Genomic DNA, 23,392 nt, shown 5'->3' with positions numbered 1-23,392 from the left:
TTAGATTGTGGTTCTCTATGACCCCCAGACCCCTTTCCGGAGTGCTCCTTCCTAGGCAGTCATTTGCCATTTTGCATGTGTGCAACTGATTGTTCTTCCTAAGTGGAGTACTTTGCATTTGTCCTTATTGAATTTCATCCTATTTACTTCAGACCATTTCTCCAGTTTCTCCAAATCATTTTGAATTTTAATCCTGTCCTCCAGAGCACTTGCAACCCCTCCGAGCTTGGTATCATCTGTAAACTTTGTAAGTGTACTCTCTGTGCCATTGTCCAAATCACTGATGAAGATATTGAACAGAACTGGACCTGGAACTGATCCCTGTGGGACCCCACTCAATATGCCCTTCCAACTTGACTGTAAACCACTACACTCTGGGAATGGTTTTTCAACCAGTTATACACCCTCCTTATAGTAGCTCCATCTAGGTTATATTTCCCTAGTTTGTTTATGAAAAGGTCATGTGAGACAGTATAAAAAGCCTTACTAAAGTCAAGATATACCACATCTACTGCTCCTCCTCCTTCCCCCATCCACAAGGCTTTTTACCCTGTCAAGGAAAGCTATTAATTTGGTTTGACATGATTTGTTCTTGACAAATCCATGCTGACTGTTACTTATTACTTTATTATGTTCTAGGTGTTTGCAAATTGATTGCTTAATTATTTGCTCCATTATCTTTCTGATACTGAAGTTAAGATGACTGTTAATGTTTGTGAAGCATTCAGATATTATGATGAATAGTATAGAATCTCAGAAAGAAGATAATAATGTAACTATTTGGGTGGTGTGTGTTAAATAAGACCTGAGGCAGCATATTGAATGGAGGAGCACTCAAAGAAATATTGAATAGCTGTCCATTCATGGACTGAGACATAGGGAAAATAGTGAGTGATCATGTATCATTATGCATATACACAAGGAGGGCAAATTAAGGTTACACAGGAAACCTTAATGCTTGCATTTCTTAACTTTTTAGTGCTTGATTTTGCATCTTTAATATTCTTTTAGCAAACTTTTTAGATATAATATTTGTATAGACTGCATGAGCTGTGTGGAACAACAATAACCAGCAATCATTTAAAAATTCTGATTAAGGTTAGTACTATAAATTAAATCCATTGAGTGCTGCATTTTAAAGACAAAAGCACATATAGACATTTTTGTGGAATAATCTTTCATTATTCCAAAGGCCAAGTTTATAAAAGCTCACTGTTCCTACATGTCTAAAATATGAAAAGCCACAGAAGCAGTGCCAGATTCAATCACGTGGCTGAATCTATATGTTGCTTATGATTTACCACCGCCACCATGCTGTTTGATGGCGGAAATACAGAGCACAAAAATCGAAGTATAAATCAGTGGGAAGCCTGCAACTAATCTGCAGCCTCTGTTGTCTTAAATCCTAACAAATCCTTATTATCCCAAAAGTTTCTGTCATTTTGCTCTTAAATCCTTCACAACCCACATGAAGTCTGAGGCTCCTTTCCCATGTTCTCCCTGCTCAATATATTTTTCCAATATTACCTTTCATCATAGATACCAACTTACAGCCAGGAAAACCTGGACTGGACTTCCTTTGGAATCTATAAGCATCACTTTTGTACAGCCATTGTGTCAACTGGTGGACAAAGACACATACATACACAAAATCCAGGTACAGTAATTGGTTTGATATCATGCAGAAGTAACATTTGCATACACTGACTACATGCTGTGTGAAGTATCATAGAATATCAGGGTTGGAAGGGACCTCAGGAGGTCATCTAGTCCAACACCCTGCTCAAAGCAGGACCAATCCCCAAGAAAATCATCCCAGCCAGGGCTTTGTCAAGCCTGACCTTTAAATCTTCTAAGGAAGGAGATTCCACCACCTCCTTAGGTAACACATTCCAGTGTTTCACCAGCCTCCTAGTGAAAAAGTTTTTCCTAATATCCAACCTAAACCTCCCTCACTGCAACTTGAGACCATTACTCCTTGTTCTGTCATCTACTATCACTGAGAACAGTCTAGATCCATCCTCTTTGGAACCCCCTTTCAGGTAGTTGAAAGCAGTTATCAAATCCCCCCTCATTTTTGTCTTCTGCAGACTAAACAATTCCAGTTCCCTCAGCCTCTCCTCATAAGTCATGTGTTCCAGTTCCCTAATCATTTTTGTTGCCCTCTGCTGGATGTTTTCCAATTTTTTCACATCCTTCTTGTAGTGTGGGGCCCAAAACTGGACACAGTATTCCAGATGAGGCCTCACCAATGTCGAATAGAGGGGAACGATCACGTCCCTCGATCTGCTGGCAATGCCTCTACTTATACATCCCAAAATGCCATTGGCCTTCTTGGCAACAACAGCACACTGTTGATTCATATCCAGCTTCTCGTCCACTGTAACCCCTAGGTCCTTTTCTGCAGAACTGCTGCCTAGCCATTCAGTCCCTAGTCTGTAGCGGTGCATGGGATTCTTCCGTCCTAAGTGCAGGATTCTGCACTTGTCCTTGTTGAACCTCATCAGATTTATTTTGGCCCAATCCTCTAATTTGTCTTGGGCCCTCTGTATCCTATCCCTACCCTCCAGCGTAACTACCTCTCTTCCCCATTTAGTGTCAGTACTAGGGTTTTTATTTGTTCTGAATTTATGCACCAAAGTACTATCAATTGGCCTCTTGTCCTTGTGTTGTAAGACAAAGTAAAGTGAAGTGATACATCTGTTTTCACTATATTCTTCATAATTTTGAAGGTTCAGTTAAGTCTTACTAGCTTCACTCCTTCTGAGGATAAATAATACTAGTCTTTGCAGTTTCTAGTCAGATATAAATCCTTTCCTAATTCTAACTACCTCTGTTGCCTTTCTCTGAACCTTTCCTTTCTCCGAACCTTTCTTTAAGCATCAATATAAAGGTGTCTTCTGCCAACTGCATGTGCCCTCCCTATCCTAGAGGGAAGCTAGCAAGCTTCCTCCCCTTCCTGAGCTCTCAAGGAAAGATGGCCAACTGGCCATCCCTTTTGCAGTTTTACCATGTGTGGGAAGAAATGTAAGACCCACTCCCTGCAGCCTACTGGGTCTTCAGGGGAACTGGCCACATATCCTATTCACCCTTCTCCCATAATATGGCATGAACAGGAACAGAACAATTTCTGTTACAGGGGATTTTTAAACAGATTCCACTCATTGTCATTTTACCCTGTAGTGATTTTCCAAATTTCAATATGAATATAATGAGTACAATGCAACTCCCACTTCTGTCCAACTTCCTAAACTTCTGTCCAACCTGTAGTCAGAATAATTATATCCCATTAATTTATATTGAACCACCACAGTTGTCAAAAATACCAAGAATGGTGAGTGTCTTTTGCAAAGACAAAAATTTATGGTTTCTCATCTACAGTTTAAATCTGTAGTATAAGGAGACTTTTTTTCAGTATAGTTATTACCATTAGCAGCATTTTCCATAAATTCTGTTTGCTTGGTTTTCAATATCCTTTATTGAATGTCCAGTAGAAAGGACAATATTAAGAGGAGCACTAATCCTTCCATACTTAAGGTGACTTATTTTCCATTATAAACCCAGTTTTCAAAGCATAACTTCACCAAAACCAAAGGAATCCAAGTCAAATTTCACATGCAAAAATTCACTGCAGGATAGAGCAAAGCAGATAAGAAATCAAAAATATAGGCATTTCCAGCTTTCTGATATTTGTGTATTTTAATAACATTACAAGGTTTTCCTTAATATTTTTAGTTGAAGTAAATGATAGAGTCTTTCAATCTTAACATTATATGTTAACAATTGTTTTTCCTTGGGATTTCCATAAATTCTCTTTACTGGTGCACTATAGTATCCACCCATCCAGCTATTGGTTGTGATATAATCTGACAACACCTCAGCAACTACCCGCTTTCAGAGGCAACCACATTTATTTAATATTTTAAGATGGAAGCCTAAAGTATTTTATTTTGCTACAGCTATTGTCCAAAACACTGAATTTTCACAATCTTTAGTCAAGAATCTGTTTCATTTAAGTTGTTTTTCATCTTGTTGTATATACCTTCCAGAAATTCAGAAGTTAAAATTAATCATTTTTAATTATCAGAAGCTACTGTTTAACAAATTGTTGCATTATGTGATTTTTTTAGCTTAACAGCCAATTAGCAATATAGTAGCAAACTGTGTTTTGATGACAGCAATTGTGATTTAATTAACAAGACTGGAGGCAGTACTAATATAAAATAAGGAAAAAACAATGTGCACAGTGTGGTATATAAGCAAATGGGTTAATACTTTTAGTACACTTTACCAAAAGTTAATGAAATAATTCTGTGCCAGTCATGTTCAGACATGAAAGTGATTCAAAGCAAAACATATACAACTTTCTATTTAGGTTTCATGTAGCATTAAAACAGTTTGCTAATTCAGAACAAGTGTTAAATTGTCCTGATTATTTGCGGGAGAGGGAGGATTCTTAAATAGACTCCAGCAATGAAGACATTAAGTTGGCAGCTGGTTAACGTTACCAAAATGAATAATGGAGTACCAGTGACAGCTGTATTGGAACCAGGGACAGAACAAAGATAATTTCCCTGTTTTAAAGGGAGATTCTTTCAGTGTCCCTGACCTGATAATAAAATGCATCTTAATTTAAGTTGGCAGGTGGTGTTATGAAAACACAAATACAATTACAGTATGCACCAATAAGATTTAAACAGGTAAATGGTGTTATAAAGATGATACACTTTTTTCACATAGCCAAGCTATCCATCCTGCTTAGATATTTAGGAAATTATTATTTTTAGTCATGTTTCTTGGCTTCTGAGCTTTATCCCTTCCAAAAAAATTGTTTAGGTCTACTTCCAACTGCCTTTGCAAGAATTTGTTATCAAGTAGCAAGGTGCTCAGATACCATGATGATAACCACAATATAAATACCTAGATAGATAGACAGAAGTCAAGTTTAGCCCCTTTTGAGTATTTTGGGTTTATGACATATCTCAGCCAAGAGTTCCATATGCCCACAGACTTCATTAGGTAATAATTCTCTCTCAAAACTGTAGAATTGATCCCAAAATGATATCTGCATCACTTTATGAATATACAGTCTTGATTATTATTTATTATTTGTATTATTTTATTGCCTAGGAATCCAGTCATGGATCAGGACCCCATTTTGTATGGGATGTATCCTTGTTTTCAGGTCAATACAGTGGCATGCCAGGGAACTATCATGATCTCTTATAAGAATATGTGACTGTATTCTACAATAATGGTTTAAAAATATATTGATACAGCAGTGTTTGGGCCCATTACTGATCCTGCATTTAGGATAGTAGTATCACAATGTTTTGGAACATTGTTGTCACATATGAGCAGGTTTAGAAGTGACCTCTGAGTGTGCATTTTGTACCGCTCTCCAGGAGTTAAATGGTGGGGGCGGAGTTCTGTGGAAGAGTTGCAGAAATGTGCAGCTATTTATTACATGCATTACGTGACTGTTCAGGAAGGGGAATGTAACTACATGAAGTACAGTATGTCTGGTAGTGATATGCCACTGTTCTCTCTCTTTTGTTAGCATACAGGAAAATGTAATTAATGCTTAACAATTTGAAAAATTGGCAGTCTTAATCTGAGAGCAAAAAGGACATATGCCCTATGACCCCATTTCCAGCTTTCAAGCCAGATTCTTACCCCTGTTCTGGCTGTCGTGTGCCACTCCTGAACACCACCTTGACGAGTTTGCTATACAGGGTGTCCCCTTTAGGCAAGAGGAATCCTCAGTTGTTATAAAACTAGAATAACCGTTTACTCCTAGCTTCTGGGACATGGGCCATTCCCAAGGGAAAGGCACCTCTGAACTCCAGCTAGTCCCAATTTCTGGAACAGCCCATTGGGTGGCTGTATTTATACCATGGGTTGCTGTCAAATACTTTTTCCACCAACAGTCCAGATGCGTAACCAGTTGAGCTGTTTGGAAAATTTTCTGGACAAATTTTGTGATGAAATGTGGATTATTTTTTCCAGATTAAAATTTTCTCAGAAAAAAATCAGCTTTTAGCCAACTTTATTTCTCAGTTTAGCACAATTTAAATGAGCTAACTGTGAGAAAGAAAGGGCTTGTCTACACAGCATGGTAAAGTGCATTAGAGTGGTGTGATCTGGGGAGCGCTCTAACATGCTGCACTCTAAATGCCCTGTGTAGACACTGTTGGTGTGAACTAAAAGGTACCTGGTAGGACAATGTTAATGCAAACTAGATGCCTTTTAGTTTACACCAGGAATCTACACATGACAGCTACAGCGCAGCACATTAGAGCACTCTAAAAACACACCCCTCTACTGTGCTTTACCACACCATGTAGACAAGCCCTGTGTATGTCTTAGACTTATTTAAAGTTGTTATCCTGGAAGGAGTTACACATGGGCTGACCTCAGTATACACTCATAGATTCATTGACATCAGACCATTTGGTCTACTTGTGCAAAGCCAGCTACAGTATTGTGGCCATAGGCCCTACTGTTGCAACTAAAATCACACAGGCAAACTGCTGCACCCGTGCAGAGCCTCATTGCCTTCAGTAGGGTTTCATGCTGGCACAACAATCCACCCATGCTCTGTCCATTGCAGGATCAGGACCCAACATTGCAAACTATCTGAGCCAAAGACCATGTATTCCTGCCATATATTCATACAGCACCTAACACAATCCACTCCTGATAGATGTCTTCGGGTGCTACCATAAAATTAGTCCTAAACAACGTGTCCAGTATGGGAAAATGAAATTTTCTATTTTTTAGTGAAAAGAAACTCAAAATCATATTCATTTTGCATAAAATTAAAGTAGTAGTATGATGGGATTAAACCATTTATTATGTAAATTTATAGACAGACTTCAATCACAATTTTTCTCTGTCGCACACAAAATTTAGCAGGCTATGATAGGCCTTCCAGTAATTCAGTAAAGGAAAAGAGCAAAAGAGAGGTTCTGAAATTGTTGCCTACATCAGTTTAGCATTTCACAGCAAACAGGTCAGTGACCCCAAATGTGCCTTCCCTGTAGAAATAGCATCCTTAGGAGACTTCCTTAGGATAATAAAATGCCCAAGAAAGTGTGCACTATGGGTGTGATCCACAAGGAGACTCAGGCTCCTAAGTCCCATATTTAGGCATCATTGTGATCCAGAAAACTCCCTCTCAGCTGCCACCTAACCCTGTAGATGGCTAAACTCATTTGGTGTCTACGTTTTTGCCTCTGGGCCTGCCCACTGCTGCCGTGCTCTACACGCCTAGGTGCACATGTGCACTGCTGCCTCACTGGAAGCATCTGAGTGCCTATTTCCTGCCTAAGCCCCAGAGCAATTAATACACTAGGGAAGTTAGGCATTCAGCCACCTAAATTGTGTGAAGGGGCCCTATCCAATAACATGCTCAGAGGCTGTCCACCAGATTGGGCATCTCGGGGAGTTCACACAAGACAGCTGTAGGGGTAGGGAAGTAAATATATAATACTGATTGCACCACATTCATTTTTTTAAATTGCCAGATTTCTGTTACTCAGTTCTTAATTGTTACCGTTTTGTAAAAAATGAACTGTACCAATATACAAGGTCAAGTTAAAACAAGACTTCCACCTCTTAGCTTGGCAGCTATAGCTGCACTAGTCGTTTCAACCTTAAGACTAATCAGAAATAAATTCTGTTTTATCCTGTTCAGCCTAAACAACAAAGCTGAGGGGGGGGTTCCTGCAAATGACAAACACAAAAGCCCAGATATCAAACAGTAAGAAATGCCGATGCTCAACACCTGCACTGCATGAGTGGCCAAGAAGTAAACCAAAAAGTCTGCTAACCAACACCTGCTCAGTGATGCAACTTTTTTAACCCTTTCTAGCCACCGATTGATTTTCTTATTTAAAAAAGGAAAGACTGTGCTATGGCAGTGACACAAACGAAATATTAATCGAACGTAAGACAGGAAACAGAGGAAATACTAAATTTTTGTCTACAGTAGCAAAAATATTTGTGTTTCATACTCGTACTATGAGGGGCTACTTGCTACTGGGAGGGATTTTTCTTAAAATGGAAATAAGTTTTGAATTGTTCACAGCTACAAAGGGTCCACAATATTACTCTCAGCAAGGTAGTGAATTAAATTTGTTTTTTTATCTATATTTTTATATCACACCCTTCACTGCAATATATCCGTCCACTTCACAGAGTTCGTTGCCAAAAAAATCAGTGGTCTAATTTTTCTCCCTACCTTTCTGAAGCAATTGTGATTTGATTAACAGCCCTCTTGAAATAATTCAGCTCCAGCTAAGTCCAAACATGTATCACATTGGAACTGATCTTGGAGTCCTTATACGATCAATATTCAGGCTGAAGCTAGTGCAACCTGTGTGTGTGCAAGACCATCAGACTCAATCCCTTACCCCAGTTTTGGCTGAAGTTCATCATTATCATTTCTGATATTGCCACCAAGCATGAAAATATGTCCTTAAAAGAGAAAATGTTTTCCACATTTCTTGACTTAGACATTGTCATGTATGGAATCAATTCTGAAACTTGGGGGCAAATTATTAGATCCGTAGTCTAGTCCACTCAGGCAAATTGTCTTTGGATACAATAGCAGTTTGCCTAAATTAGGCCTGAAGGCTTATCTACATGGGTAAATTATACCAATATAAGCTAAGGTATGAATTTCAACTAATACAGTTATACTTGCATAACCGTGCACCACCCCATCATACGGGCACTCTTATTCTGGTAGAAGAGTGGCTATTTCATCTTAATTTATGTCACATAGGAATGGATTTGAGCTAAACCAAAGAAACCAACTCTACCAGAATGAGTGTCCCCCTACGTGGGATGGGGGCGGGGTGGGGGCATTATTCCAGTTTAACTATACTAGTATAACTAGTAAAATTTTCCATTTAGACAAGGCCTGTGTAAAAACTGAGGGCCAGATTCTGATCTCATCTACACCAGAGTATATCAAGACTCATCCCTTTGAAGCCAATGATTTTATTCCTGGTTCTGTCAGTGTATCAGAAAGCAGAATGTGATCTGGAATAAAGTGGTCAGGATTTAACCACAGAAAATTTTGTAAGAAATGTATGAGAGAGACCAGAAGTACACTCCCTCAAGACTGCATTTGGGTTTCTTGCTGAAAACTGGCGCAAAGTTATTCAGGGATGACACAGAAAACCGTTTTCTTCATGTTCTGTGACCCACGCAGGTAGGAAGATTCTGCAAAATTTTAAAAAAATATCACTTCTCCAAATACATTGTTAAGGCTTGGTATGTGTACCAGCATGACCATTTTTCCCCCTTTTTCAAAGACATGGTATCCTGGCACTTGTGACACTTGTTAGCCACATGGAAAAAAAGAAATGGCAAAAGAAGGGTCTTGTGGCCTTTCCACCTCTTTTAACCACTCTCCTAACCTACATTTGAACCTTTGCAGTAGTTAAAATTCTGATGGAATTGGCCTCTTTAAATGGAGCTAAACAGTGCTGACAGTGTTGGGATAAAGATTTGAATGTGCTAATAGGTTTTAGTGTCTGATACTTTTGATAATCTGGCCTTAAGTGTCATGGGTCTCTCTGGGTGAATTCCATCTGTCCCATAAAGTTATGTATTGAAACATAATGCATCTCTTTGATCTCCTCCTGTGTGGAGACACTAGTGTTCCATAAAGTCAACAGAATGCTCTCAGTTACTAAAAAGTCAGAACTAGTACTTGTTGATTGGCAAGACTATAACACTTATTAGTGTCAGTAAACAGACACCCTTTCCTCTTTTGTTTATGTAAAGTTTCAGTGACATACTATGATCTCAATAATACTGGCAACAGTTACATTCTTTATTACCAAGACAAAACAAAATAGTAGTGGATCATGCCAGTATGGTGTAAAGTAGGATTGTAAAACAAACATTAAGGATCAAATTCTGTTCTAAATTACACCAGAGTAAATTCATGAAATATGGGAATAATTATACTTACTCATCTTTGGAAAGTAGTTTAAGATCTATGGAGGGAAAGTTTTGTATATTGGAAGCACTGAGTGGTTATTATTTATTTTTACTTATTAATGGTGATTTGCACACATGTAGCTGAAAGCAGTCAGACTAGGTTTACAATTCTTTTTGTACTTTTTGACTGAGGACCACCTCTCAATGTATGTTTTGAAATGCAACAAATTAAACTGTGTCTGATTTCATCACTAATTGTATTTTTAATTACAAGATTTAAACCTCAGAAAATATCATATATGGAATTGCTTATACTATAATACAAAAATATCTTGGGTCAGGGCTTCAGTTGTGCCTGGTGCAGCTGAGAAGGAGGGATATAAATGGAGGCTTAAAACAATGTTACTTCCCACCTAATGATGAATCTCAGCCATATCCCTTTCCCAGACACCCAACCAGCCAGTAACTGGTATAGGACCCACTAAGGTGGGTCACCATCCTCCACAGCATCTCCTGTACAGGGGAAAGCCAAAGGGAGATGGATTCCAGCCTGCTTCCAACTATCCTGCAAAAAAACCCAAAACACACAAAGTGCTAGGAGCCCCTACAGAGATGTATTCCAGGGGCTCTCCTCACCCTGTCCCAGCTCCACATAGCAGAGCAGCACTGTCTGAAGATCTTCACACTGACAGATATGATGCAGGATTTTCCCTTAGTAACTTGCAGTTCACACAGAAATTCTGTTGTATTGCCAGAAGTAGAAACCAAGTGGCTAGACTCCTAGCCCTGTGTCTTTAACCACAAGATCTTTAATGTCTCTGTGAAGTCACTTTGGATCAACAACTTTCCTGGACCATTGTGGCAATGTTAAGCGGCATGCAGGGCTATGCATTGGGCACTGAAATCCTGCTAGTGTCAAAAATAAATCTACTGTGAACTGTAAGATGGGACTGTGTTTACTTTATTGTTTATTTCTTCAGGAAACTTTATTCACTGTATTTATTTGATTAGACATTTCATTATATGCAAACTTTAGCAAAGGGATAAGTTTTTCATTGTTGTATGCACATACTTCAAGTTAGGACGAGTGAGCATTACACTCAAACTTTCAGTTGTGAATAAACCCTTAAGTCTTTTTCCACAATTACAGATTTCCTGAATTTATGGCAGTTTGTGACATATTGTACCACATGTGTCCAAAACAACAAGAGTGCAATACTGTGAGAGAAATGTTTTCATGTAATTTATAGTTATTTCATTAGATGGCAGTACAGCATTCAAAACAAAAGTTTGATTTCTCTATTTTTTACAGAATATATGTGCATTTCACATTCCCTCACAATACTTGGTTGATTTTAAATTAGGGGGCAAACAAAACATTTGTAAAGAAAAATTTACTTTTACGACTTTATGATGTACAAATCCAACATTTGGAATTGTATCTTAATATTAAAGTGTCAATAACCATGAATGACACAGTGAGTGTTCAAATATCAAAGTTATTATTTCTTTTGCAACAAGGTAAAAGCTTTTGATAAGGATACATCATTTGCTTTCATAGTTAATTCCTTGGGTCCGGCCTGCTTATTGGTGCAGGATCCAACAAGGTGTGGATAAAGGTGATTCTAAGCAATCTTTATACTTCCTTGATCTTTGGGCTACCTGAAGGCCAATTCAGCCCCTGATGAAACTTAGAGCAGCCTCAGGGTTGTTCTAATTTGTGCCAAGCTGCAATGGTCACTACCAGCCAGGGATCACCAAACCACAGCCTCACTCCAGCCACAGGACCATTATACAGTATGTCTTATCCCATGAGCTTAAGAGAGGGCATAGGATAGAGCTGACTATGCCTGTTCTATACCAGTGGGGATTTCTGTGTGCTGTGTAAGTCAGCTTGACTGCTTTGCATTGCTGCACTGGTGCAAAGCAGACTATGGAGACAAAGATCTTGTCCATTATTTTGAAGAAGGAGATATTACTTTTCTGATACTATTTCTCTAGGACAGAAATAATCACCCAAAAAATACTGAGGGATTCTTCTTTCTTCCCTTACACTCCTCTTCTCCCTGTACATATCAGTAACAGACAGAAGATGGGTAATGTATTAAAATGATATTAGAATTTCTGTTTGGGGGATGGCATATCTAAGAATATTGATATTCTAGATCAAATAGGCAAGATTTTTTTACTTACTCACTGCCCTTGCATTGTTTTACATTTCTGAGTTTACCAAACCAGTCATTCCTGGAATGGTTTTGCAGTGCAGGCCAATGATAATTTGCTGACTGTCAAGAAAAGTCTTGTTTCACAGAGTTCAGTTTTTTTAGTATTTCTCATTATGCTTCACATTAAGTAATTAAGTGGTACAGAGAACCTTACTTAGGACCTCTGCACTGCAACAAATTTTATCCACAGCTGAAATTTCAGTACTCTAAGACAAGTTCCCTAGTCCTGCACAAACTTTCTCAGAGTTATTCTTAATACAAAAGAAGATCTAGACAGCTTCCTGTGACTGTACTGCTTTATCCTGGGTTGATGACAAAAGCCAGAACCTGAACTGGTGTAGCTCCATTTAAGTCAAATGAGCAACATCAGTTTACGCTAGAAAAGGACATTGCCCAAAATGTTCTAACTGCACATATATGCTCATTTAGACCCATAGCATTTTTGATGCTGTTGTTCATGCTTCAGGTGTCATTGTGGCTGTTACTGTCAAGTGTCACATTCTCCAAGAGATGTGTTTTTCAGGAATGTACTCTGTTGCATAAGCAATGTACATATTCTGATCTCTGAAATGTATGTGGAGTACCTCCCTTTTGTTTCCCAGATTCTATGTGCAAAGTGCTTCCTGTGCTTTGAGTCATTCCATCCTTCGAGTAAGCTGCACTTTCCGTCAGTAAGGTTTCAGCCATGCTACAAGAAAATGCAGATAAAGCAATGTAGCCAACATCTGTCCTTCCTCATCTTTTCCCTTAGTCTTACCTGTTCTGATAGCAACAGAATTTGTGCTGGGAAAGCTTCATAGAATCATAGAATATCAGGGTTGGAAGGGACCCCAGAAGGTCATCTAGTCCAACCCCCTGCTCAAAGCAGGACCAAGTCCCAGTTAAATCATCCTAGCCAGGGCTTTGTCAAGCCTGACCTTAAAAACCTCTAAGGAAGGAGATTCTACCACCTCCCTAGGTAACGCATTCCAGTGTTTCACCACCCTCTTAGTGAAAAAGTTTTTCCTAATATCCAATCTAAACCTCCCCCATTGCAACTTGAGACCATTACTCCTCGTTCTGTCATCTGCTACCATTGAGAACAGTCTAGAGCCATCCTCTTTGAAACCCCCTTTCAGGTAGTTGAAAGCAGCTATCAAATCCCCCCTCATTCTTCTCTTCTGCAGACTAAACAATCCCAGCTCCCTCAGCCTCTCCTCGTAAGTCATGTGCTCTAGACCCCTAATCATTTTTGTTGCCCTTCGCTGTACTCTTTCCAATTTATCCACATCCTTCTTGTAGTGTGGGGCCCAAAACTGGACACAGTACTCCAGAGTAAGAACTGCTGCATTGTTTCCTTGGAGTTTAAATTCACTTTGCAAATTATAAAACAAACAGTAGAGGTGCCTGATAAGAGAGATCTGGTTTTAAGTTGCATTATCACTCCAGGAGTAAGTATACAAACAGTCTTAGGTGATGACAATATTAGGTGAGACAATATTAAAAAGGTACAACGACTATCCTGATGCAGAGGTAAGATAGGCAGAATACTAAAAGGCCAATACGGCTCCATCAGGAACTCTTTAACAACCTGAAAATCAAAGAAGAATCCTAAAGAAAGTGGAAACATGGACAAACTGCTAAGGACAGATAAAAAAGTATAGCACAAGCATGTAGTGATAAACTCAGAAAGGCTAAGGACAAAATGAGTTAAACATAGTATGGGACATAAGGCAATAAGAAGATGTTCTATAAATACATTAGAAGCAAGAGAAAGAAAAAGAAAAAGTGTTAAGTCTTCTACACAGTAGAGAAGGAGATTACATCAAGAAGGCTGAGGCACTGAAAGTCTATTTTGCTTCAGTGAAAAGGTTAATAGTGACCAGATGCTTACCACATTTAATATTAACAATAAGGGAAAGGAGCACAAGCCAGAATAGGGAAAGAACAGTTTAAAATACACGTAGATAAGTGAAATGTATTCAAGTCAGCAGAACCTGATGAAATTCATCATAGGAGACTTAAGGAACTAGCTGAAGCAATCTCAGAACCGTTAGCAATGATCTTCAAGAACTCATAGATGACAGGTGAGTCCCAGAGGACTGGAAAAGGGCAAACATAGTACCTATCTTTACAAAGGGGAACACAGAAGACCCAGAGATTTATAGGCCAGTCAGCCTAACTTTGATCACAGGACAGATATTGGAACAAATAATTAAATAAATCAGTTTTTAAACATCTAGAGGATAATAGAGTTATAAGTAATGGCCAACATGGAGTTCTCAAGAACAAATCATGCCAAACCAACCTAATTTCCTGCTTTGACAGGATTACTGGCCTACTGCATGGAAGCGGGGGGGGGGAAAGCAGTAGAAGTGATGTATCTTGATTTTAGTAAGGGGTTTGACACAGTCCCCCATCATTGTCATAAGCAAACTAAGGAAATGTGGTCTACATGAAATTATAAGGTGGGTGCATGACTGGTTGGAAAACCATACTCAAAGTATAATCATCAGTGGTTTGCTGTCAAACTGGGAGGATAAAGTGGGGTCCCACAGGGATCTGTCCCTGGTCTGGTACTGTTCAATATGCTTATTAATGACTTGGATAAAAAGGAGTGGAGAGTATACTTATAAAATTTGCAGATTACACCAAACTGGGAGAGGTTGCAAACACCTTGCAGGGCAGGATTAGAATTCAAAATGACCTTGGCAAATTGGAGAATGGGTCTAAATTTTACAAGATGAAATTCAGTAAAGACAAGTGCCAAGTACTACACTTAGGAAGGAAAAATCAAATGCACAACTACAAAACGGGGAATAACTGGCTAGGAGCTAGTACTACTTAAACAGATCGGGTGGGGATAGTGGATTACAAATTGAATATGAGTCAACAATATGATGCAGTTGTGAAAACGCAAATATCATTCTGGGCTGTATTAACAGAAGAGTCATATACAAGACACAGAAGGTAATTATCCTGCTCTAGTTAGCACTGGTGAGGCCTCAGCTGAAGTAATGTGCCCAGTTCTGCGTGCCACACTTTAGGAAAGATATGGACAAATTGGAGGGAGTCTAGAGGAGAGCTTAAAAATGATAAAAGGTTTAGAGAACCTGGACTATGAAGATAGGTTTAAAAAACTGGGTGAGTTTAGTCTTGAGAAAAGAAGACTGACGAGGAACCTGAAAACAGTCTTCAGATATGTTAAAAGGCTGTTACAAAGAGGACAGTGATTGGTTGTTCTCCATATCCACTGATGGTAGGACAAGTAGTAATGGGCTTAAACTTCAACAAAGGAGATTTAGGTTACATATTAGGATAAAGATAGTTAAGCTATGGAACAGGCTTCCAAGGAAAGAGATGGAATCCCTATCACTGGAAGTTTTAAAAAAACTGGTTATACAAACACCTGACAGGGATGTCCTATGTATACCTGGTCCTGCCTCAGCACAGAGGGCTGAACTAGCTGACCTCTCGAGTTCCCTTCCAGCCCCACAGTTTTATAATTCTATGTAGTAATAGGCCTCTAACTGTCTTGCCTCCTCAAATGTGATGGGGCGTACTCCCCATACCAGCTCAGATAGTGTTAATGAGGGCCTGAGAGGCCAGTTAAATCACCTGGCATCAATTGAGAGAAGAAGGACCAGGGTTAACTGAGAGTGAAGGCCAACTGGGGAACAGCTGGGCAACACTATAAAGACAAGAAGCTGAGAACAGAAAGGAGCTAGAAGCTCACTGGGCTCTGGGCTGGAAGGCCTGGAGGAGGGAGGGCTGGTGGGAGGAGCAGCTGTGGCGGTCGGGACAGCAAAAAAAAAAAAAAAAAATGTTGGGTGAAAGGTTTGAGGGAAATGGAGAATTTTATAACCCCAAATAATCTGGAAACTGAAGAAAAGTCTATTAGAGAGAGAGAGAATGAAAACAAAGTAAGAAGAAAAGAGTAGAAGCAGAATGATGATGATTTTAGTGAAAAAAGCCAAGTTGAGGAAAGAAATAAAACCAAAATGTTATAATTGTAAGATTCCTAGCCAAAGAAATAAGAGTATGCAACGTTAACCCTGTGAAAGTAACTGACTGAATTAAAAACATCATAGAGGATATCATAATTGCCAGGAGGTTGCAAGATGGGGATCTTTTAGTTAAAAGTATAAACAAAGAGCAGGCTGATAAACTGCTAAAACTAAAAGTTTACAGAAAGTTAAAGTAAGTTAACTGCTACCAAAGTATTTCACCAAAATAAAGGGTAGTATCCAAGGTACCACTGGGCCTGACCAATGATGAGATAAGTAAGCAGCTATCTTCTGTGCTTTGTTACTAACACTCTAATTAATACAAGAGGAGGATAAAAACAAGCCTCAAGTTCTGTCCTGATTACATTTAAGGAGGGACTCTACCTGAAAGTGATACTAAGGTATCAGACATTTAGAACTAAGCCATATATTCCTCCTGCCATAAGAAGGGATAAGTGCCAATGGTATGGCCATGTAATAAATGTTTGTAATGGGAAAATGAGATGCAGTAAATGTGGGGGGTTAGCAGTCCTATAAAAATTGTATAGGAGGGATGGAGGGCGTGTGTAGTAACTGTGGTGGGAGTCAGAGTCCAGCATATGTACTGCAGCAAGACCAGCTAAAATGATACAAGAGAGACAAAAATTGTTAACATTTTATGCAGAAGGCACAAGGAGAATCTCAAAACCTCAGGCAGAAAATGAAGAGAAAATCAGCACAGGAAAATGGGAACTGCAGATATGGCCTCAGTGTATAAAAAAAATATGATAAACACTGCAGATGAAAAGAGAGGTTTATTGCATTTATGATAGAAGTGATAAATTGCACATCAAATTGGGGGGGGGAACATAAAAAATTAAAATTATAGCAAGGATAATGGAAAACTATTTCTATGTTCGCAAGTTGTCAATGAATTGTATTCCTGCAACCTTAAATGAGGATAATGGTGAAATAGGATTAGTGTGGAAACCACAATCTTTTGTTGGAATGGTCAGTTTGATAGCACAGACTCAAGAACTAAGGGAAAAATATACTGGGAATAAGAATTAAACTAGATACAAGTATCCAGGAAACATGATCAGTAGAAAAACTTGCTTTTAAAATTCCAAGGTATATTGACAATATACCAAAAGTAGGTAGAGGAGGAGGTGTTTGTACTTTCATATAGGCCTGGTCTTCATTAGAATTATACATTGATAGAATTACATCTCTCAGGGGTGTGAAAAATCCACATGTCTGAGAGATGTAGCTATACCGACCCAACCACCAATGTAGACAGTGCTAGCTCAACAGAAGAATTCTGTCAACCTAGCTACTGTCTCTTGGGAAGGTCGATTAGCTATGTCAATGGGAGAATCCTTCCCGTCAGCATACGTATTGTCTACACTGAAGCACAGTGTCTACACAGTGGCACAGCTGCAGCAGTGTTTTAAGTGTGGTCAAGCCCTAAACTATATAGAATTACAGAATGAAGAAGTGAGTCTCAAATATAATGTTGTTGAGATCCCAATGCAGAAGAGAAATATTTCTTTAAGGATTTATAATACGTACAGCCCATGTGGGAAATTAGAAAGCTCAGAACAACAAGAAATAGCAAAGAACACAAAAAGACCATACATTACATACAGTGACCTAAACAGTCATAATAAGTTGTGCAGAAGCAGGGCAACTGATAGTAATGGTGCCTGTCTAGAAAGGCCGATAGACAAAAAACTAATCTTGTGGTTTTAAGTGATGGCACCCCAGCTAGATTTAATGCAGCAGATGGTAGGTGTTCTTGCTTAGACCCGGAATCATAAACAGATATTGCAAGCAAATGCAACTGGGAAATATATAAGGAAGAAGGAATGGGGAGTGATCATTTCCCTATCCTTATTACTTTTCTAGGACAAGGTTGAAGGCAATGTAAAAGTTACTCACCTGGAATTTTAAGAAAGCTAACTAGGAGATATTTACATATAAATGTACTGAATTTGTGAATGATCACTATGTGAGAGTGATGACAGAGAATTTCAATGACAATGTAATAAAAAGGATAATAGCAGCAGCTACTGTAGCCAGACCTAAGATATTGAAGTACCCCAAAACTCACTTCTGCGATGGAAATCAAAAGCACAAAGAATTATAAAAAAAAAATCAAAGAGAGAGTTGGAGGAAGTATTGTGGGGGGTTAAATAAAGATACCAAAACATCAGAAATATACAAGCATATTAGAAGAATTCATGGAATTCAGAATAAGAGTAGTGACATCCCAGTCTTGTTGGGCCTGCCAAAATAGTTGGAAGTTCTGATAATGAGAAAGCAGAACTTTTCACAGAAATTTTCCAAAGGGTGAGTAATGATGAAAATCAAAGTTCAGTTTCATCACATTAAAAGGCAATTCATCAAATAGAGGAATGAACTATTATGTAGTTGGGCGAAAACTTGAAAATACTATACTGAATGAAAGGTTTGATGTGCAGGAACTTGAGAAAGCTATTGATATAACAAAAATACATCCCTGGGTAAAGATAATGCATGCAATGTAATGTTTAGATATCTTCCTGAAAGCAGGTTGAGGGTTCCTTTGGAATTGTATATATTATATGGGAACAAGGAGTGACACAAAGCATTACAAGGGATTTCAAACCGGGGAAATGCTTGGGTTTTAAGGTCTCCATTGCTAGAACCAAAAGACTGATCTTTACAAAAAAGAAAGCTACAAAGGAATATAAACTGTGTCTGTACAGCTAGATAAAGATTAAAGGTTTAAATTCCTAGGGACAATATTTGATGCTAAATTATTTTGGAAAGATAATATAGACTATGTTAAAAATAAATGCAAGAGAAGAATCACCTGCTTAAAAGTGTTGTGGGGACTAATTGGGGGGGCAGATGAGAAGACACTGCTGAAGGTATTCAAAGCCTTAATCAAACCAGGTATTGACTATAGCTGCCAAACTCTAGGGTCAGCATCAAAATCAGAATTAAAAAAAATTAGATTTAATAGTGCACTATGCGTTGCGTGCAGTGCATTTATTACAACACCCATATGCGCACTACAGATAGCTGCTAGTGAAATGCCAGTTACACTACAAATGAAACTACTGGTCCTAACTTCCTGGGCGAAACTTAATGGGACTAGCAATGATGAAAGTACCAAACAAATTTATGAGGATTGTTGCAAATACAGTAGGCAGACTAAAGCACAGGATCTTAGAACTCCACATGCTGTTTGAGTTAAAACAGATGCAGGAGTTGAAAGACAAGGAAAAACTCAAAGTCACAACTTTTGGTCATGGGATGGAAAGCCACATGTCCAAATATGGATTTGGATTTATTCTATAAACTTAAGGGTAAAAAGGAGACAATGGGTATATAAAAAAATGAAGTGTACTAGTATATAAATGAAAAGTAGAGTCATTTGTGTCAAATATATACAGATAGGTCCAAACAAGAAGAGTAGGGATGGCACATTGTACATCAAAACTGGGAATTAGTGCAGCTAAAAGAATATCCAATTTTGTAGCTGTCATGACAAACAAACTAGCAGCAATTAATGCTAGTGTTAAACTGGATCTGGGATGTATGCCCAGCAGCAGAAGTCATTTTTTTGGACTCAGTATCAGGCCTTATGGCAATAAAAAAAAGGGGGAAGAGATTTAATCAATGAAATTATATTTCTACCATCAGTTAGTTCAGATGGGGATACATGTAGCATTAGCTTGCATCCCAGTGCATATGGGGAATGAAATGGCAGACAAAGCAGCTACAAGCACTGTAAGAAATGGAAGGATAGACATAGAAATACTCTTGAGTAAACAGGAATTCAAAAGTTTAGTATAGAAAAAATAAAAAGAATGGCAAAAAATTTGGATCAATGAAAAATGAGGAAGAACATTTTTTGCATTGTGCCCTAGAGTTGAGGATAATGGCGTTCTTCAGGGCCTGGATAGGGAAAATGAAATGAATTTGTTTAGAATACTAACTGACCATTGTGGCTTAAATGAAACTTTTTTTCAAATAAAAACCCCCACAAAGATGTACTATGTGCATGCTCTAAGGTAGAAGAAACAATTGATTACCATTTAAGGGATAAGAAAGGGAAAAGCTTTTTGAGGAATTTAAATGGCTTAAGATAACAAATATTACATTAAATGTTTAGTAACAATATCAGGGAAATGGGATAGTATTAGAAAGGCATTGTTACATTACCTGACAGACATAGGGTAGAACAAGAGAATATAAACTGCTAGGTATTTAAAAATTATAGTTGGTGGCAGGTGTAGACAATCCAGATAAGTCTGTTTCTCCATGAAAAGAAAAAAGAGTCTAAAATAACTCCCTGGTGTCATGCTTTTCTGTATCTAATATGGACTGGCTACAGAGCTTGCTTATTACACCAGATGTGTTCATCATAAGATCCTTTAATGAGCTTCCAGGTATGGCTGAGGTTAGTTTAAATAAGGTCTTTTACACACAGCGTCACCTAATGGCTGAATGTATACTACAGTTTAACATTCCATCTCCCCCTTCAAGTTCTTTCTACATTCTTACCATCATGCTGTCTTTGAAGTTCAGTACAGTTCATTCTATTAAATATCTCTGAATCATGCTGGTTTTCTAATTACATGTCCCAAAAGTAACAACTTGATCATCTGGCTGTCCAATAGTTGCAATGACTGCTTGTGGTTGGTTTGGAATCCCTGAACGGTCATCTTCTTGTTCAGCATCCACCATCTGTAGAGTTTGCTCTGTTGATTGTTCTTTTTAGGGGAACAAACTGTAGACAATGATGGTTTCTGTTGATTTCGCCACTGAATTTTTTTCTTCACAACAGCTGGTTTGGTCCATTGTTTTTCTCCATCCAATTTAACATGAACACTGTCACAGGTTCTAGACTCAGCAGTTCTCTGAGTGATGTCTGTTATAAAAGTGTTCATAAAGCTCTCTTAGCCTTTTTATCCAATTTGGCTACTCTCCTCATGTCTGGCCACTTTGCACATAACTACTGTTCCAACCTTGGAAAAGAACTTCTGAGTTGTCTTCCAATCAGGAGTTTTGCTGGACTATATTCAGATCCATTCTTCTGCTGTATGATTTTCTTGGCAGTCTGTATAGCTCTCTCAACCTCTTCAGTCACTTGTGGGTAATGTCATTTCATTCAGAATGACTTAAATTCTGCTGTAGTGAATTGTGATCTGTTTTCCATCACTAGTTGTTCTGGGATACCAAAGTGAGCAAAAGTGCACTTCAATTTCTCAGTAACACTGCAACATGTTAGGTCTTTCAAGTACTTCATTGCTATATACCTGGATAAATAGTCCTTTACAACAACATAATGATGTCCTCTGAAATCATGTAAATCTATTGCTAGTTTCTTCCAAGATCTCTCTTGTAGGCATGTTTGTACACTGTATGGTTCAGCATTGTCTCTTAAATTGATTTGTACGGGATCTCCTTTCAAAAGTCCCCTATCATCAAATCCTCCATCAAGTACTTCCACCTTTCTCACTAGGCCCATCATGGCTGCCACACTGCAGCTGAGAAGGTTGTTTGTCTTTGACCATATGCACTCTGAATGCGTAGCTTTTGTCTTTGTAAGTGGTTTGGTGAATTGGCCTATGCAGGGCTAGTCAGGTGCTGTTTCTGGTGACTTCAGCTCTAGGAGAGTTTCAAGGTCATTGTAAGTCCTTCTCAGATGACTGTGATATCCACTCTTAAGTCAACTTTAAAGTCAATAGTCTTGCCATTAATATTCAATTTCACTTTCCAGGCAGACTATATCTTCACAAGTGAGATCCCAGAAACAATTACTCTTTTCTATAATATGAGTCAACTCCCTGACTGCTTTGGTGCAGCAAACAGCTGCAAAATTTCCATATTTCATGCATGTATTACACCATGCATCTCTGGTTGGACATGTCATCTCTTGAGATTAACTTTTTCCATACTTTGTGCATGTAGGCTAGAATTTGTCCCTCTTAGCCTGGGAGTTCTCCCTCCTTGATTCAGGGGTTTTATGAGAAAGAAAGACTTAATACTCAAGTCTTTGTTTATAGCTTCTAAGCTAGTTTCAGGTTTTTCAAGTTGCTTCTAAGTTGTGTTCTATTGTTTGACTTATTCTGTTGTTTTGCTGTCTGTTGTATTGTGGTGGGTAGGGTTAAAACACTCTTCAGTGGTAGCTGCTGTTAAAGGTTTTTTAATCAGTTAACCTAATAACCAGCCTGTCTGATACTTTCATGTTTTGCATTCCCCAAAAATCACAATTTTCAGCCAATGTATGTAGAGTTTTTAATCAAACATTCAGCATTTCCCCCAGTTCTTGAATTCTCTGATGAAAACGTGCTCTTTCATAAACCACATTTCTCTGGGGTATAAAGTGTGCATCAAACATAGCCAGAACCATTTCACAGTTATCTTTGTGAACAACTGTCTTCACTAAATCAAAGGATTTAAAGATATGCTCTGCTTGCTTTCCCATAGCATAAATTAAAGACAATAGCTGTATCTCCCCAGTTTCTTTGTGAAGCTTGGTAGCAGTGCAAAATCTTATTTCAAGTCTGTTCATTCTGAAGGTTAGTCAAAGCTGAAATTCTCTGGGGCATTGAAGAGTGGCATATTGATGAGATACTGCAAGTTTTGTTGCTTTGTTCCTTCTGGTTTTGTTCTTAGGTTACTCTTGACACCATGTCATGATCTTCTATACCAGATATGGATGGGCTACATAGCTTGCTTATATACACCAGACCAAATGTGTTCATCATAAGGTCCTGTAGTGCTCTTCCAGGTATGGCTGAGGTTAGTTTAAATAAGGTCTTTCATACACAGTGCCACCTAGTGGCTGAACAGTACAATACAGTTTAACATCCCATTACAACTGGGATGAAGGTGGTCATCAGAGACAAGGAGGCTGTACAGAGCAAAAATAAGCCTTGAGAGCCTGGAGTTAGGAATCTGGCAAGAAGCTAGAAGGGGTGAAGTAGCCACAAGGAGTAGGCTCCTGTGGTAAACAAGGTAAGAAGATAGAGAGGCTTGGTAAGAAAAATCCTAGAGAAACCTCAACAGGAACAGAGATTGAGGACCTGGATTACTGGTTATAGGGTCCCTGGGCTTGAAACCTGTGTAAAGGGCAGGCCTGGGTTCCACTGCCAGCCACTGTTATAGTGGCACAAAACCTTAAGGTGGGGCTGAACACCATCTGGAGATGGAATTTAGACAACTGTCCTGTCAGACTTTGTA

Source organism: Dermochelys coriacea, chromosome 4, assembly GCF_009764565.3.
Source record: "Dermochelys coriacea isolate rDerCor1 chromosome 4, rDerCor1.pri.v4, whole genome shotgun sequence".
Classification (NCBI taxonomy): domain Eukaryota; kingdom Metazoa; phylum Chordata; order Testudines; family Dermochelyidae; genus Dermochelys; species Dermochelys coriacea.
This window is presented reverse-complemented; position numbering follows the sequence as displayed.